This window comes from Canis lupus, chromosome 10 (assembly GCF_003254725.2).
Source record: "Canis lupus dingo isolate Sandy chromosome 10, ASM325472v2, whole genome shotgun sequence".
In the NCBI taxonomy this organism is placed as follows: domain Eukaryota; kingdom Metazoa; phylum Chordata; class Mammalia; order Carnivora; family Canidae; genus Canis; species Canis lupus.
Window position 1 is genome coordinate 53,985,852 of NC_064252.1, and position 18,165 is coordinate 54,004,016.

Genomic DNA, 18,165 nt, shown 5'->3' on the forward strand with positions numbered 1-18,165 from the left:
AATTTACAGATGTGTATTTCTTTCTCCCCCACCCCCCGTTGGTAGGTAATGGGCATCTAAAAGCTAGGAGTTGTTATGAAGGGAATAGCAACTTTATTGTCTATTTTTACCTTTCCAGTTCTAATCAAAACAAAGTTTCTATTACCTTTTTGATCAGGATTCCCCTCAAGCTCATTTGTTTCTGGGTAGATTGGAATTAGGATTATATACCATAGAAACTGCCTACAACTTTAGAATATCCCATCAAGAATGACACAACTCCAATAGCCCTGCCTGAACTTGTAAGCTATTTATAGAGTTGTTTAAGGAAACTTAGTAGAGTACCTGATCTTTTGGTACCAAAAACAAAACCAAAAAAATATTAAAAATAAGAACAATTGCTACAGGAGTGGGAAGTATATGGAAAATGTCTATAATGTCTTTTACTTTGCTGTGAACCCCCCCAAAAAGAAAAAGAAAACAGTTTCCAAGTCCTAAAACAGTTTTGTTGGAATTTCAAAACATGAAGCAACAAATTCTTCCTGAAAAACTCAGTATCTTTGTCTCTTGCTGTTGGTTCCAGCCAGTTGCTCTATCCATGATGTGTTCATAAACCAACATTAGTAATAAAAGTATGGCCAGTAATTACAGTGATTTAAGCGTAACCTTAAGACATCCTTCTTTCACTCAAATACTGACTCAGTTCTTAAGGACCAAAATAGGACACTAAGCTCATTCTTTCCCCAATTATGGAAACTCAAAGAAGTAATGAGAAGTTCCATAGACATAAGGAACAGTCATTATCAACAAAATATTTCTTCAGACGTAAGTTTTTCAAGATACAGATCTAAGGGGTGGGTAACAGACATTGATTGGTTTTTAGTGTTATTGTGTATTCACTTGATCCATACTAAATGTTATTTAAAGATGGAGATTTTTTTTGAAATTAGACATGAGAACACTAGAAAGTAATCAATGTTCTCATTTCTCTTTTCTTTTGATTTCATCCTCTTCAGCTCTCTTATTCAAATGAGCCTGAATTACAAAGACAGGCTGACCCCGTTCTTGTTTGTTCTTGTTTCTGGCTTTATCACTACCTCTAGAACAGTGCCCAAAGGTTCCTTTTTCAATCTTTGAAAAGTTCTCTCTCTATTACTTAGATGGGAGAAAAAAAAAAATCCTCACACTTTTCAAATTTAGACCAGGAGTGTGTTGTATAGCTAATAGATTATCAAGATGACTTGAAATACAGGAGAAAGAGAGCTATGGAAATTTTCCAGGATGCATTTGTCCTTCAAAATGTCTGATAAATTGCTATTCATTCATTTGTGTTCTACTCAAACTTTTAAACATAAATAACACTGTTAACTTTGTTCTTTTTCATAGAATAAGTGGACTATTCCAGAAAATAATAAGATTTATTAATTCATTCATCTTTTTCTTTTGAAAGACTGATCTTTTGAAAGTAGCTGACTGGGTAAAAATAAACAAATACCTTTTTATTCCAACATAGAGGGCATCCTTTCTTTCCAGAGTGAAAGCAGTTACCTGGGTGAATAAATAAAAACAAGAATCTTCCCATCAATTTGAGATATTTGAGAAGAAACAGAATGTAGAAAAAGTAAGGCATTCGTGGAAATAACACATAATTAATCAGATTCCAACATTGAATGTGATAGCGCTGTAATTTATCCCAATTATATGATCACTGTGAGGAGATTAGGAAAGTATTATATTGCATAAGAGGGCAGTGAGAGAGCCATAAAACCAAACTCAGTAAGTTACAGTGTTTGGATGTGTTGAAGCCCATTGTCTTCCTCAGTAAAATCAGACTGAAGATACTCAATGCATTAAAGGAGAATCACTGTACTGGGAAGACAGTTAAACCTAGCATTCCCAAACAAAGTTCACTTCCCTCTGAGGCTCTGCCCTCTTCATGAACTATGCGACCTTGAATGAGTTACTTAAGTTTCTTGTGCCCCAGGTTTCTCATCTACTAATGGGCATATTAATAGTATCCATTAGTGGTGTTGGTAAAATTAAAGGAGATAGAACTTAGAAGAATGCCCAGAATATTTTAACTATGATTATTTATGCTGTTCCTACAACACAGGCCTGAGGGGTACTCTTGTTGTCGTGATGCTCCTCCTTAAGTGGCCACTTGAATATTTTTCCCAAACAATCTGTAACTGAGAGAAGTTAGAATGGATCATTTAAGCAAACTTTACTAAAGACTCAGAACTAACAGGAAAACCTGAGCTATTCTAATGAGTAAATTTGGCTTGTAAAAGGGAGGTCTTTTATATCCAGTTTGGACTCTTCATATCTTTGGTAATGGAAACATGGTGAAGATCTTCATGAATTCATTTCTTTTTTTCTTTTCTTTTCTTTTCTTTCCTTTTCTTTTCTTTTCTTTTTTCTTTTTTTTTCTTTTCTTTCTTTTCTTTTCATTCTTTCTTTTTTCTTTTTTTTTTTTTTAAGAGTGGGAGAGGCAGGGGAAGGTCAGAGGAAAAGGGAGAGAAAATCTTAAGTAGGCTCCATGCCCACTGCAGAGCCTGACTCAGGCTCAAACTCATGAACCTAGATTATGACCTGAGTCAAAATCAAGCATCGGATGCTTAACTGACTGAGCCACCCAGTCGCCTTCATAAATTCATTTCTAAATGATCCTTAAAGGGGTTTTTACTCCTCAGAATTCAGATGCAAAATATAGTTTACAAAGAGAACTGAGGCTTTCCTGTTTATCTATTTGATATATTAAGGCCCCTATTTAAAATTTCTGATTTCCCTTTCAAGACTTCTTGATTCCATAGGTGACATAGAAAATGTCTTCTTTCCTCTTCAAGGGAGGGCTCGCCATAACCTATGGGTCAGGCCCTTACCCTGCTGCAGACAGGCACTCCTGTCAGGATACAAGACAACTCGGCCCTCATACAGTGGGAGTTACCTTTACTGTCTTCCTTCCACAGGGCAGCAAAAAGGGACAGGATTTTTACAAAGCAGGTTCTTAAAATGGGGAATCCTTGCAGAGCAAACTAAAACTAATCAGGCAAAACCTTTTTCTTTTAACAGATTCAAGTGGGAGGAATGTCCAATATTCACCCCTCTGGATCAAGAGTGAAATCTATGCTAAAATACGTTATTATAACTTGTGCCAAAAGTATAGCAAGTTGAATGCAAGTTAGTTTATTAGATAAGCCAGTTCATAACAGAGCCCAACAGTGCAAGATGTGCTAGGAAAACCACCTAATGAATTGTGGACCAGGCCACTCGACCCTTGCCTTGAAGAGGACTGCGGTAAAATATTTTGGCTAAATAAAGGACAGGATGAGTCAAGCACCATAACCATAGGCAGAGGATCAATGGGGAAGGGTTTCCACAGGGTAGCTAAGGATAGAGAGAAGGCAATGCAAAGCTCTAACTTGTAATCATTAATGATGTGAGTGATTGAAACTGTGAACAGACAGATGGCAAAAGCTGAGAGGGCAAGACAAAACTTAAGAGACCAAACCTTTGAACATTCCTGCCTAAAATATTCATACAGATCAAAGAGTTGCCATTCATGTGGAATTAAAAAAAAATAAAACAAGACAAAGCAAAACGAGAATTCTAATAGAAAAGATATGTTAGGACAGAAAAAAGATAGACTCTCAAGCATGGTTATTCTTTTTTTCTCAATATCTGTTCAGAAAAGGGAAAAAAAGAAAATAATCAGATAGGATGAAACAGGAGACTGCCCTCTATGGCTAAAAGTATTTATAGATAACCCTTTGGAGAGCACAGAGGTAGAGTGGCAGGGTTAGAAGGTGCAAGTCCTTTTACTATGATGACATTCAGGAGAAACTGAAGGCACTGCCACCTCGCTGGCACTTAAGTATCTATAGTGAACTTAGACGTTCACCACTGAAAATGAGTAATGGGCCTGCATTAAAAAGATAACTCTGCTCTCTGTGTAATACATAAAAGGAGGTAATGGAATTAAATCCTTGCCCATCTTATCCAGATTGTGCTGGCCTCAGCTATTTGCCTGGCTTTAGGCAATGACTCAGAAATTAAATGTTGTACCCACAGAGTATTAGAATTAAAGCACACCTGAGAAGTCTCTAGGCAGAAGTTCCATCCTCAAATGTATGGAATTGGTTAGACATATAGTGTCTACAACTGTCCATCTTCACCATTGGTGTTATAAAATGTTTTCTCAGTCATTACAATAAAACCTCTAAAATTTTGAAGTAAACTAAAAGCGAGGCCATGATGGACTGTCTGTTCCAGCTTTGCTTCTACCTGGCTGTGTGTCTGATGAAGTCAGTGCATCTCTCTGAAGTCAGTCTTCTTCATTAAAGGAAGGCATTGGACTTTGTGTAACACATCTTCTTCCTTCTAAGACTGCACGGTTCTGTATGGGAGGCATGATTAATATTCCTCTTATATGTTTCTTTTTGCCTCCCTACCCCCTGGTTGTTAGGCAAGACCATTAGACTTGTTCTTGCCAGTGAACTTGGAGTAGAGGTGATCTGGTTCACTTTCAGGAAGAAACATAAAAGTTCAGGGTGATAACACCATGAAGATTCCTCTTCACAGTGAACATGATGGTTGTACCTTCCACACGATACCTTCTCAGATGGTAGAAACTCTACTGGCCTCAGTCCCTCAATGACAAAATAGAATGAAGTTTACTACCAACTGATTGAACATGTTGTATGAGTGAGAAATGAATCTTTGGTGTCCTAAGTCATTGAGATGTTAAGGTTGTTATTATAGCTTAATCTAGCCTGTCCTGAGAATTAAATATTCTTAAATCATTCTTAAAATGATTTCTAAATGTAAGACATTGTCCCATTTTTCTATTTCTATGTTATGCAAGTTATGCAAAACAGTCACATTCTTTTTTTTTTTTTTTTTAGATTTTATTTATTTGAGAGAGAGAGAGAGCGTGCACATAAGAGCACAAGTCAGAGAGAGGGACAAAGGAAGAAGCAGACTCCCCACTGAGCAGAGAGCCTCACTGGGGCTCAATGTCAGGACCCTGAGATCACGACCTGAGCCAAAGACAGCTGCTTAACTAACTGAACCACCCAGGTGCCCTCAGGCTGTCACTTTCTTAATCATATCCACTGTTAGTTTGTAAAAGGAACTTATAAAAGAGATCACATGTGATTTAGATGTTATTTAGCATTTTATAGGTAAATGGATTCATATAACTAGAAGAGATGTTTGAAAATGTTTGCTTAAATATCTCAAAAATATTTAATAATAAATATCTCATTTTATTTTAAAATAATAATGACATAGAAAAGTAAGAGCTTATGGTCACTTAATCATCTTTGTGTGATTAGTATTGATTACATCTCAATTTCTACATTTTCTAAGAACTAATAGGCATATTACTGTGTTCTTGGAATATAGGTATGTTTTTATATGCAGGATTCCAAGGCAACTTGAAATTTTTAAATGTTTTTGTCTATTCTGTGGTGGATATTTTAGTAGTTTTCCAAAACTTAAAATTTCACTATTTTATTTGGGAAAAAATAAAAGTGCTACAATTATTACCTCTCCTCAAGGTTATGATAGTTGACAGAAAAAATCAATCAGGGATCCCTGGGTGGCTCAGCGGTTTAGCGCCTGCCTTTGGCCCAGGGCATGATCTTAGAGTCCCAGGATCGAATCCCAGGATCAAGTCTCATGTCAGGGTCCCTGCATGGAGACTGCTTCTCTCTCTGCCTGTGTCTCTGCCTCTCTCTCTCTCTCTCTGTGTCTCATGAATAAATAAATAAAATCTTTTAAAAAATCAATCAGTGCTTTAGTTAGAAAAGTAAAAATGGTGAACCCCTTTAAATCACTTTGTAATCAAACAACTTTTTCAAGATGAAAATAAAAAGTGTAACGATCATCTTGCATCCAGGTCACTCAATTTAAAATCTGGGCATATTATGTGAATTTTTCTTGGTCATACAATAAATTATTGGCAGAATTATTTTTTTAAGATTATTTATTTATTTATTCAGGAGAGACACAGAGAGAGAGAGAGAGAGAGAGAGAGGCAGAGACACAGGCAAAGGGAGAAGCGGGTCTCAGTCCTGGGACTGAGCCCTGTGTTGGGCTCCCCGCTCATCTGGGAGTCTGCTTCTCCATCTCCCTCTGCCTCCAACCCTCCACTCATGTTCTCTCCCTCTCTCTTTCAAAGAAATAAATAAAATCTTAAAAAAAAAAAAAACACCTTTCCAGAAATATCCTGTGGCTGTAGCACAACTCCAAACTTCCCAGCCTAGAATTTGTCACTCTCCAGAATGATCACAAATATGTTTCTCAGTCACTTTCTTACTCTTCTCCTAAATCAAAGTCTATGTTCCTGCTGTCTCCTACATCTCTGTCTACTCATGTCGTTCCTAGTTCCTTCTGTTCTCACTTTGTCCACATCCTACGTCATTCTACTTGATTTTCCATTATATTCTACCCCATATTCAAATCAGGAATTCAGTCACTACCTGCTCAAAAATCCCTTCCCTGTCTTTTTTTCCTCATATGTAGCTGGAAGTAACTTAACCCCACTGTACTCTCATTTGAATTTCTCTGAACTTAGCTTCAGTGTCCATTTATGCTGCTTCTTTTGGTTCACAGTTCTTGGTATAATCTTTGCACATTCTGTTGTATCTAGTAACATATAGTAAAATGAGAGCATAAAGTGTTATTGAAACTTTTCAAAAACTACCCTTAAATGTGTTGAAAATGGGAAAAAAAACATTTAAAATAATCTCAGATTTTAAAAAGTCTGTTCAGCAAATGATTGATTTGGGGATTGTGAAATTTTATAAAATGGGATTTCTTGATGAGCAAAGTAAAATACAGAAATATTTTCCTCTAATTATCACTAGTCAGTGTATAGTAAAGGAAGATAATGGGTTATTATATTTTCTATCAGATTCTTATCTTTTTTAAGTAGCAGAATTATTGATTTAAAGTTTTATTAAATAAAGCCATACATACAGGCATTTAAGCTGGAAATTAGACAGATTCCTTACAGATCAAAGTCATACTTGGAAGTTTCATTTTTTCAACTACATCTCTGGTATTTTTAATAATTTTCTCTTTCTTTCAAAGTAGAATGATTTGACATTCTTATTTGAATTTCAATTTGAGGAAGATTTTACAATTAATCAGGATGGCATCACTTTTTTCCATTTTGTTCTAATGATTGCTATAGAAACCTGTCCATGAAGCCCTCTAAAGAAATGAGAATATTTATGTTTACCTGCCCAGCTAGAAAAAAAAAAAAAAATCAGGTTAGGAGCAAAAGCAAAGATAGCAGACAAACTAGTATGGAAAACATAGTTTTTCCTTTCTCAAATGATGATTTTCAGGGAAAAAAAAAGAGTTTTTTTGAAAATGAATGCAGTTTTTAAATGAGCACAGATAGTGGAATTAAATTTCCTAAAACTCACAAATCTTGTTATGTAGCTTCTTTCAAGAATAACAGAAAGAAATACAAATCATTTTTAGCATTGTAAACTAGCATAAATTTGGACAAAAAGAAAATATTTTGCCGTATTTCTTGATTAATTACTTGATTATTTTTCTTTTGTTATGCACAAATAATTCATAATTTATTTATAAATACCGATTTCCTTGTGTAGTTTTTACAATAGTTCTTTGACCATCCTAATTACCTAAAAAGAAGCAGTTGGCTTCCCAGCTTCAAGGAATCTCTGTGATGACAGACAGAGAAACTTGGTTACCACACTCTTGAGTCACACAAGCAATTTCTCCTTGATCTAATACTTTTAAATTTGGGGCAGACCCTTCAATACCTGAAATTCTGGAGATGAAACATTTAGGCAAAGAAAGGTTTATAGTCCTTGAGATTCCGTATCCACACATTCAATATCTCTCTCTCTATACCTCTTTTCATTGATGTAAAAGCACTGGCTTAATTTGCAGAGCTGAGGACATCATTAACCGCAGCTTCAGATAAAGCGTTTCAAAAAGAAAAAAGTTCTAAAGGAGGAAACTTATAACACTCTGAAAACTTGAAACTTTTAACTTTTCCCATCATTATTCCAAAGTTCAAAATCAAAAGTGAACTTAGACTTAAAAAAAATGTTTGTCTATTCATAGAACATGATTTCCCACAAGTTTCTCCTTAATTATTATTTTATAAGTTGCATCTTTTATTGGGCAGGATGCCATTAAATAAGTCCTTGGAGAGCTTACTAGCACTGTCATCCTGATCCTGGTACAGCGTCCTTAATTTTAAATCTTACAAGCACATTTTACTTCAGATTTCATGTGTTCTCAACCTATATAAACTCATAATTGTATTTATGATGATGAATTCTGCCATAAATGTAGGCACTTGCTTACATAATACCAGTGGCCACTCAATTCTTTTTAATTGAGAATCAAAATCCCAATTCACATATTCAAATTCAAATCTACTTTTTTTTTTTTCAGTACATGGTGCTACCACCTTGTTCACATAGTCAATGTTTCTTTCTTGTATAGGTACAAAGCTTTCCAATCTTGAGAATCTATTACACATCCTTTATTATGAATCTAAAGTGAGTTTCTAAAATGCAACTTTGATTTTATCATTCTGTTGCTTAAAACTCTCTCACACTTATGTGTTGCTAGGGTAATGTCCAAACTCTTTATAAAGGCAGCAAGGTCCTTAGTGAGATGGTCCATTTGTAACTGCCTAGAGCATAATAACTGTCATCCAGTCACGTTGTGTCTCAAGTGTCTAGTAAGGCATCCAGCAATTCTAAACATACACTTAAGTTGGAGTGGCCATTGGTGGAGTGACTGTTGAATGAGTCATGAAAGTACAATGATCTCTTCCGCTCCATTTCTTTTAAGATTTAGTTATTTACTAGGGGGGAGAGAGGGAGAGAGAATCCCTAAGCAGACTCCCCGCTGGGAGCTCGCTCCCAAGACCCTGAAAGCATGACCTGAGCCACAACCAAGAGTGAGATGCTCAACTGACTGAGTGACCCAAGTGCCCCTAAATTATTTTTAATCATTAAAAAAAAAATCCTCTGGTCACTTAACTGTACCTGTCTCTTCAAAATAAATTACTTAAAAATAAATTTTTAGTTTTTCTATATACCACTAACCTTGTGGATTTACTGTAGTTCCCCTGTGTATTTTTACAGCATATATACACTGTGTTATTTTATTAGTTCTATAGAAGTTTTTTTTTTAAGATTTTATTTATTTATACCTGAGAGACAGAGAGGGAGAGAGAGAGAGAGAGAGAGAGAGAGAGAGAGAGAGGCAGAGACACAGGTCCATGCAGGGAGCCTGACATGGGGCTTGATCCTGGGTCTCCAGGATCAGGCCCTGAGCTAAAGGTAGTGCTAAACCGCTGAGCCACCCGGGCTGCCCTATAAAAGTTTTAACATGCATACTCACTAAAGTGTAAAGTTTATCAATATCTTTATCTTACTTCCAAACAATATAAATATACTAGAACAGCTTAATTTATATCTCTCTGCATCTAATATATACTCTTGTTGACTGATATTTTAGATTTACGTTGCCTTTTTTTTCAGTTCCACAAATCTGATAATATATGTATGGTTTTAAACAATTATTATTAGTTTAAATTTACCCACGTAGTCATGAAATTCTGTGTGTGCCATCTCATCTCATCTCACATACTAATTTGGAGAATTTGTTGTTTATGTTCCTTAAGTATACCCATTAGCGATCTCTGTAGTAAAAGTTCTTTTGGTGTCAAAATCTATCTCAGTTATTATAATTCTGAAAATGTCTTCATTTTGGCCTTGTTCTTGGAAGATATCTGTAAAGGACACACAATTTAAGATTGACAGTTATTTTTTCTCAGCTCATTTCAGATGTTAATCAACTATTTCCTGGATCTGTTGTTAAAAAGCATGTTTGCATCAGTCTAATCTGCCTTTTTTTTTTTTGAAGGGGATTGTCTTTTCCTTTCCTGCTGCTTTTAGGTTTTTTTTTTTGAATAAGCTGCAATTTTGGTACACTTTAAAGAAATATTAAACATAATTATTTTATGTTTTATGATCATTCCAATATCTAGTCTTTGTAGCTATTGTTTTCTGTTTTCTGCTGTTACTGCTGGCTCTCATTCATTCTACCTTCTGTTCCTGTATATTTAATGATTTTTTAATTGTGGTTTCAAATTCCTTGGAATTTCATTTGTGTTAATTCTTTGATAACTAAGCTAAAGTTGGTTTCCTCCAAAATATGTTTGCAGTTGAATTTGCCAGTTACTTGAAGGCGGTAAATGTCAAAGAAAACATCTTTTTAACCTTAAGGATTATCAAATCAAATAATACACCACATTCAGGCCGTGATTACTTAGAAATTCAGATTATGCATTCAAATTGCATGGAAGATTTTGTTTTTGTTTTTGTTGTTACTTTTTAATTTCCTTTCTACCCAGTGTGAAGATCAAAATGAGCAATTATCTTTCCTATATGTTTAGTTTATTTCTAGTTTACCTTGGGGGACCCCAGCTTTATATAGAATCTCTGTTTAGATTATGCACTCAGCTCTGTCATTGCCTTTTGCACCTTCATCAGCGTTAAATTCATTTTCACTAGAGTTTGAAAGAAACCCCAGGGCAAAACCTGACCTCAGTGTGAGCTTCTCTCTCTGACTTTCCACTTTTACTTTGTTTGGAGGCCTCTGAATATTTATTTTTAAATTTCTCCTTAGCTCAGCAAAGCTTTTAATATATTTTAGCTAGCGTTATTAGTTGTTTTGGCAGGAGGTTTATTCAGGTTATCTCTTTAGTCATGCTTCAGGAAACAGAATTCTCTTCTTGATGCCTTCTTGCTGAAATCTTTTACCTATCTTTATGAAACTCCCAATGGCAACAATTTCTTTAGAAAATGGACACTTTCTAATCTAGGATTCATTTGTTTTCTCTGTCTACTCTGGTAACAGTTAACCAAAATAAAATCCTTCCTAACTTTTTTACCCCTTGGGTTTCCACTACAGGACTCTCTCATTACCTTCCATAATTCTGACTCACACTTCTCAGCTTTTTTATTCAATCATCTTTTCCTGCGGCTACTTTATTTTTGTTGTTCTCGTGTGTGCTGATTAATTTTTTGTGTCCACTTGCCTAAGCTGTAGTGCCCAGTTACTAGGTCAAATGCCAGTCTAGCTGTTGCTGTGCAGGTACTTTCTAGATGTGGTTAAGCATTATCCAGTCAGTTGATGTTTGCCTTAAGAGAAAAGACAGAGCTCTCCCACAGAAGAAATTCTAACTCCAGTTTGCCTTCAGATTTAGGACTGCATCAAATCTTGCTAGAATATCCAGCCTGAAGGTCGTCCCTACAAATGTGAAACTAGCTTGTCCCCACAATCACATTAATCAATTTTAAAAAATCATTTAATATTTATATTTAATTAATTTAATTAAAACTAAGTTTTAATATAACTATATATGTATACACATATATGTGTGTGCATTTGTGTGTTATTTGTTTCTCTGGAGTATCCTAATATAGATTTTGGTACTTGGAAATAGGGTTCTGTTCTAACAAATATCTAAAAATGTGGACATCTTTTTGGAATTGGCTAATGGATAGAAGCTGGAACAGTTTTGAGGAACTTGATTTAAAAAAAAATTTTTAAAAATGAACTTAGGTTGTTGGTAAAAGCATGGAATTCAAGGGAGATTCTGGTGAGGGTTCAGGGGAAAAACAGACAAGAGCTATAGAGAGAGCTTCTATTATCTTAGAAGATACGTATGTCATCATGAACCTGGAAATACAAGTGTTAAAGGAGCTTCTGATGAGCTTTAAGATGGAAATGAGGAAACTGTTATTAGAAACTGGAGATGAGATTTTTTAAGTGACATATTGAGGATGCAGCTTGGTTTTTCTTTGGAGAAAGAATTGTTAAGCGATAAGAAACTAGCACTTGATTTGGAAGATTCTCTACCTATTCAGGTAGGACTCTCTGGAAACAGGACCCTTTGCTAAAGAAATTGTGTGTGACTCATGGGTCCAATCAACCACCTCAGGAAAAGATAGGTATAGAGATGCTATTACCCTGGAAAGATCTGTGAAGGAGTTCTTGTGTAGTGGCTTGAACCATGCTTATTATGCATTTCTACCTTTATTTCTCTTCAAAATGTATCTAAATAAAACATTCCCGATACCTATGATTTTCCTGTATAATTCATCTTGATTAAAAACTGATTTGTTCATTGCCTCAATTTCAGACTAAACTTTCCCTCTGCATCACTGTCATATTTAGTTTACCCCAAAGCAAATTTCAATAATTCTACCTTAATACTTCTGCCATCCTTAGTTCAGAGTCTCTACATACCATGTTATAATATCTTAAATTGGGAAACAGCACCTTATAGCATTACTTAGATTATCTTTGAATCCTAGATGTCAGGGGGATTAAACCTCCTTCAGGGAGGGACTTCCCTGGAAGTCCCATTTATAAATAAATGACTTTATTTATAAACATTTTTTCATAAAATTCAAGTCTGATAATGTCAATATTCTAATTAAAAATTAAAATTAAAAAGTTAGAAAAAAATCCTTAGAAAGCTTCCCATCTCATAATAAATTATTTAAACTCTTTATATTAGCAAATGCATTTATTTTCACAGCTCTTAACACCTGCCTATTCCTTCCTCTAGCCTCTCTATTCTACTTGCAACTTATGCACAAGTAACACTGAATTATTTTTATTTTCCTAAAAACACTAAATATATATGTATATATATATTTAACGTGTGTTCTCTGCTCACCGTGTCTTTCTGCCAGTTTAGCTGCCTGGTATACTCTTTTAAAGTCAAAGACAAGGATCTTATCTTCTGGAAGTAGTTCCTGAATTCTTATACTTATTCATTTTCTCTACTCTTTGAAAACAATGACCAGTATCCCTAAGAACATATATTATAATGTGCTATATTAATATGTTTACATATATTTATCTTTGGCAATAATGTGGATTTCTTGAATGTAAGAATTGTGTTGTTTTCATTTTGATCAGAAGGTATGGATCTTGTTTGTTGTCATTCAGAGTCAATAATTCCTCATTACATGAATGAATGATCATAATGATTGTATACAAACTAGATAATTTAAGTTACATCAAATGAAAAGTCTTATGGAAGACATGGATTCAACCTAAATGCTGGACGAACTATAGTTTACCTTTAGGTATCCATAACCTTAAGACATTTTTGGAGGACTTAAATTAAAATTTAAATCATAATCTTTTAAGTGACAATAATTAGGTACTAATTAAGTCATATATATAAATATAATTATATATTACCTATGATTTAAACCATTTAGTCCTCTGTGATACTGAGAAAATAACCAGGGATTACTCAATTATTTATTATGTTTATGTTTTCCAGAAAAAACAAAACAAAACAAAACATAGTCATATCTAATCAAGTCATTGTTAGGGCTTGCTGACCCACAAGTCATTTACTTTTACATGATGACTGTCCTGATCTCTGGTTGGAGTCATATGTTTCGATTTTAAAATTTAAATAATTTAAATAGAGAAACGAGGCCAGAGATGCAGGCGCTTTTTCTGCCCGCGGTGTCTCAGATTCATTCTTAAGAAACTGAGAACTTAATCTTCCAAAATGTCAAAAAGACCATCTTATGCCCCACCTTCCACCCCAGCTCCTGCAACACAAATGCCCAGCACATCAGGGTTTGTAGGATACAATCCATACAGTCATCTGGCCTACCACAGCTGCAAGCTGGAAGGGAACCCGGGCACCAACAGCCAGGTCATGGCATCCTCTGGTATTACATTCCAAAATCACCCAAAGCCACCAGATAGGCTGCTGATGCCCTACATGAGGTGCAGTAGAAAGGTCTGGGACCAAGCAAAAGCTTCCAACCCTGACCTAAGGCTGTGGGAGATTGGCAAGATTATTGATGGCTGTGGTGAGATCTCACTGATGAAGAAAAATAAGAATATTTAAACAAATACCAAGCAGAAAAGATAGAGTACAATGAATCTATGAAGGCGTATCCTAATTCCCCCCACATACCTTGCTTCCATAAATGCAAAAAGTCGTGCAGAAGCTGCTTTAGAGGAAGAAAGTCGACAGAGACAGTCTTGCATGGAGAAAGGAGAACCTTACATGAGTACTTGGCCTGCTGAAGATCCAGATGATCATGGTGATGGCTCTTCAGTGAAGCATACAGCCACCGCCTGCTTCCAGAGAAGCCACCGCCTCATCAATGAAATGCTCAGTGAGAGGGTGGTGTTGTCTCAACAGCTATAATGCAGGCCCTCAAACGGCAGATCCGGTCCTTAATGGTTCATCAAGCGAAGATTAGAAGCTGAACTTCTCCAGATAGAGGAGCGACCCCAGGAGAAGATGAGGAAGTTCCTAGAAAGCACAGATTCCTTTAACAACACCTGAAGAGGCTGTGCGGTTTGAAAGGGGAGATGGATATGGAAAAGATTGCCGCTGAAGTGGCACAGGCTTCAGAACAGGCTCGCAAAAGGCAAGAGGAGAGGGAGCAAGAAGCTGCAGAGCAAGCTGAAGTCAGAGCAGCATGGTTCCTGAGGAAGAGCCAGCTGCTAGGGAGCAGAAAGACGACAAGAGCATCCCTATGGAGACAGAGGCGACACACCTTGAAGAAGCAATGGAAAGCCAACAGAATGGTGTACACGGTGAAGAAGGCATGTCTACTCCTGAGGCCGAGGAGAGCAGGTGGCAGGGGTGGACAGTAGGGCCGAGGAAGGGACAGTGATAGTAACGATGGCTCTGAGCAACAGTGCAGCAGCAGAGGAGCCACCAACAAGCCCCACACCAGACGATGAGAAGAAAGAATGAAAGTTGCCTTGTTTTATTTGTTCTGAATACTTTTTTAAATGAAAAAAAAATTTTTTGAGTTTAAAAAATAAATAGATATATGATAGATAGATAGATAGATAGATAGATAGATGATAGATAGATAGATGATAGATAGATAGATGATAGATAATTTAAATGATCATGACTTCCAACTTTTTAGTGAAGGAGCTCCTCCCTATAATCTTAAAGTATAGCAACATTCACAACCTCTGCTCGGTTATCGAATTGTTGCCTACCTTGAAAATTCGTATCAGTTCTGCTTCCCTGATTTATAAAATGAGAATACAGTGCTTACGTAAACCACCTCCCAGTAATGTTGTAAAGTGTAATGAGATAAAACATGCCCTTGAAACACTGAAACTGTGAAAAAACACTTTAAAATATTTTAAGCATTGTTATAAGACTATCTATTTTTTTTTTTAGCTTCAAGATGAGTATGCTGTGTTTTCCTTTGGTTATTCATAAATAAAATAGTTTTTTTTATTATTATCTTTGCTTGAGCCATGGAGCGTTCCATAAACATATACAACTGGAAAAAAAGAACTCCTAAAATCCATCAGAGTCTGTCTTCATTAACTTATTAGGCAGTTAGATGATACTAAATTATCAGCTGACTTTCAGTTTCATAACTCCATTCTCATGCTGGCATCTGTACCAATGCAAAGATAATGGAACTGCCATGAATGGAGGTGTTTTATCACAGTTCTAAAAATAGTTTCTGTTTTAGGTAAATCCTCAAATTATTTTGATGTTACATAATTATTCAACACTTTTTTGACTTGTAGAATATGTCATTGCATGTGAAACCAAACCTTCTTTTCTTTATAAAGCATAGAGTTGTTGTTTTGGCTTAAAAAATATCCACTCCAGAATCCAGATGCTTCATACTGTCCAATGAGATAGATGTAGGAAAGTTCATCGAAGCTTGTTAAATGCTATCATCTTCAATTACCCTACAGTTATTAGAGTTTCCTAAGAAAACCTGATACTTCTCTTTTTACTAAAACACCTGCACCAGCACCATGTGTCATAGATGCACTGTTCTGTCAATGTGTTTTCTTCTTCTTCTCTGTTGGAATCCTTTTGGTCAGTATGAGCTGTCGGCTTAGATCTAACTCTCTCCGCATTTCTGCACATGTGGAACAGAAGTCAAGTCCCTGAGCACATTTCAAAGCTGCTGGTTTGCCCTTGATGTTTTAAGTTTTCTTTCTTTCTTTCTTTCTTTCTTTCTTTCTTTCTTTCTTTCTTTCTTTTTTTTGGGGGGGGGAGAGAGTGATACTGAAGATGGTCATGCTTCCTGCATTGCTTATTCTTCATAATATTCCAATTAGCTATAGGGAAATCATATATATCATATAGGGTAGAAGAATGCTTGCTTACTTTAAAAGTTTTGTTAATAGCCTTGAAACATATCTACTCAGTCACAATCTGGCCATTAATTAGTTACAGCTGAATTTAGCTAAAATTGATCTTGTGTCTATATTAATTGCTCAGATTAAAAATAATAATCTCAAATGCAGTATTTCGGTCTTGGAATCAAGAACTAAGTGAACAATTCCTTTTGTGCACTTTGAAATGACCATGATGTATTTGATGGTTGAAAGAGAAGATGTTTGGAAGAGAAGTATATCACAAGGAATTAACAGTTTGCATCAAAACATTAACCTAATTGAAACTTTAATTGTACTAAACAAATCACAGAAAATTGTATTAGTTTTAATGATTGAAAAAAAAAAAAAAGAAATGACAAATACCCACCATTTGCTTCCACATGGATGGAACTGGAGGGTATTATGCTGAGTGAAGTAAGTCAATCAGAGAAGGACAAACACTATGCTTTCACTTATATGGGGAATATAAAAAAATAGTGAAAGGCATTATAAGGGAAAGGAAAGAAAATGAGTGGGAAAAATCAGAGAGGGTGACAGTACATGAGAGAAACCTAACTCTGGGAAACGAACAAGGGATAGTGGAAGGGGAGGTGGGCGGGGAGATGGGGTTGACTGGGTGACAGGCACTGAAGGGGGCACTTGACGGGATGAGCACTGGGTGTTATACCATATGTTGGCAAACCGAACTCCAATAAAAAAATACCAAAAAATTCATTGATTACTTTTTTCTTAATTGAATTGTTTACACAGCCTATATACATATAGTCAATATAATTTCTACTCCCAATTTATTCATTTTAAAGTTATGAAAATATGGTTTTGTTTGTTTGTTATTGATACAAAAGGCATGGTAATCTTTGATTACTAATCATCAGAATAGTTGAAGATAGCTTTGAGAAAGTTTAAGATTTCAGTTGCTAAGCAAAGGATCTTGAATTTTAGTACTGTAAATAATGGGAAACCACTATTGATTTCAAACCACTGGAAATGTTTGAAGGAAGGGTAAATTGGAAAAGGAGGAATTTTTTTCAGCTTTATTGAGAGATAGTATATTGAAATGTACAACATTGTATAAGTTTAAGGAGTACAATGTGATGATTTGAAATGTGTATATTAAGAAACGACTAACACAACAAGACACAATATCTATACCGGTGTGTGGTGATAACATTTAAGATCTACTCACTTAGCAACTTTCAAGTATATAATTCAGTAAATATAGTTCACTATAGTCGTCATGCTGTGCTCATTTTATACCTGGAAGTTTATGTCCTTTGGTCAACATCTGTCAATTTCCTCCTATCCTCCCTCCCCTAGTCACCATCTTTCTACTGTTTCTGTAAGTTTGGCTTTTTTTGGATTCCACATATAAGTTAGATCATACAGTATTTGTCTTCCATTGTATGACTGATTTCACTTAACATAATAAGAGGGCCTTTTTTTTAAGTTGGTAATGGCTATGTACATATCTGAGTTAATTAAATTGCTTGCACATGACTGAGTTCACAAATATGCTGGCAGAAACAAACTGGCTTACAGTATTCACATGGGAGGGCCCCAGGGGTCATGGAAGACATATTCAACAACTAGTGGAGGCTTGGCCACAGCCTAGGATACCTGCAGTTTTAAGAGTCCAAAATTGCTACTGAAACTGGATGCTGGTTGAGTATCATCAAGGATGTCAAAAGAACTTAAGAGATAAGGGGCGCCTATAGGAGAAGTTATGTATATATATAATATATAATATATAATATATAATATATAATATATATACCTTATTTAAGAATATGACCAGCACAAAAGATCTCTTTAATTCTTGAGTAAAATACGTCTTTATTAAAACTCTGTTGATTTTTTCAACTTTTATTCATCGCACAAATATTTATTAACTATTTACTGCATTACAGGAAATTTAGGATATTCAGTAAATGTTGTAAACTAGATGTA

The 18,165-nt window shown here is 35.4% G+C and overlaps 1 pseudogene; it reads left to right on the top strand.

Moving 5' to 3' along the window:
• Positions 1–13,594: 13,594 nt before the first annotated feature.
• Positions 13,595–14,806, top strand: LOC112675576 (SWI/SNF-related matrix-associated actin-dependent regulator of chromatin subfamily E member 1-like; annotated as a pseudogene).
• The last annotated feature ends 3,359 nt before the right edge of the window (positions 14,807–18,165 follow it).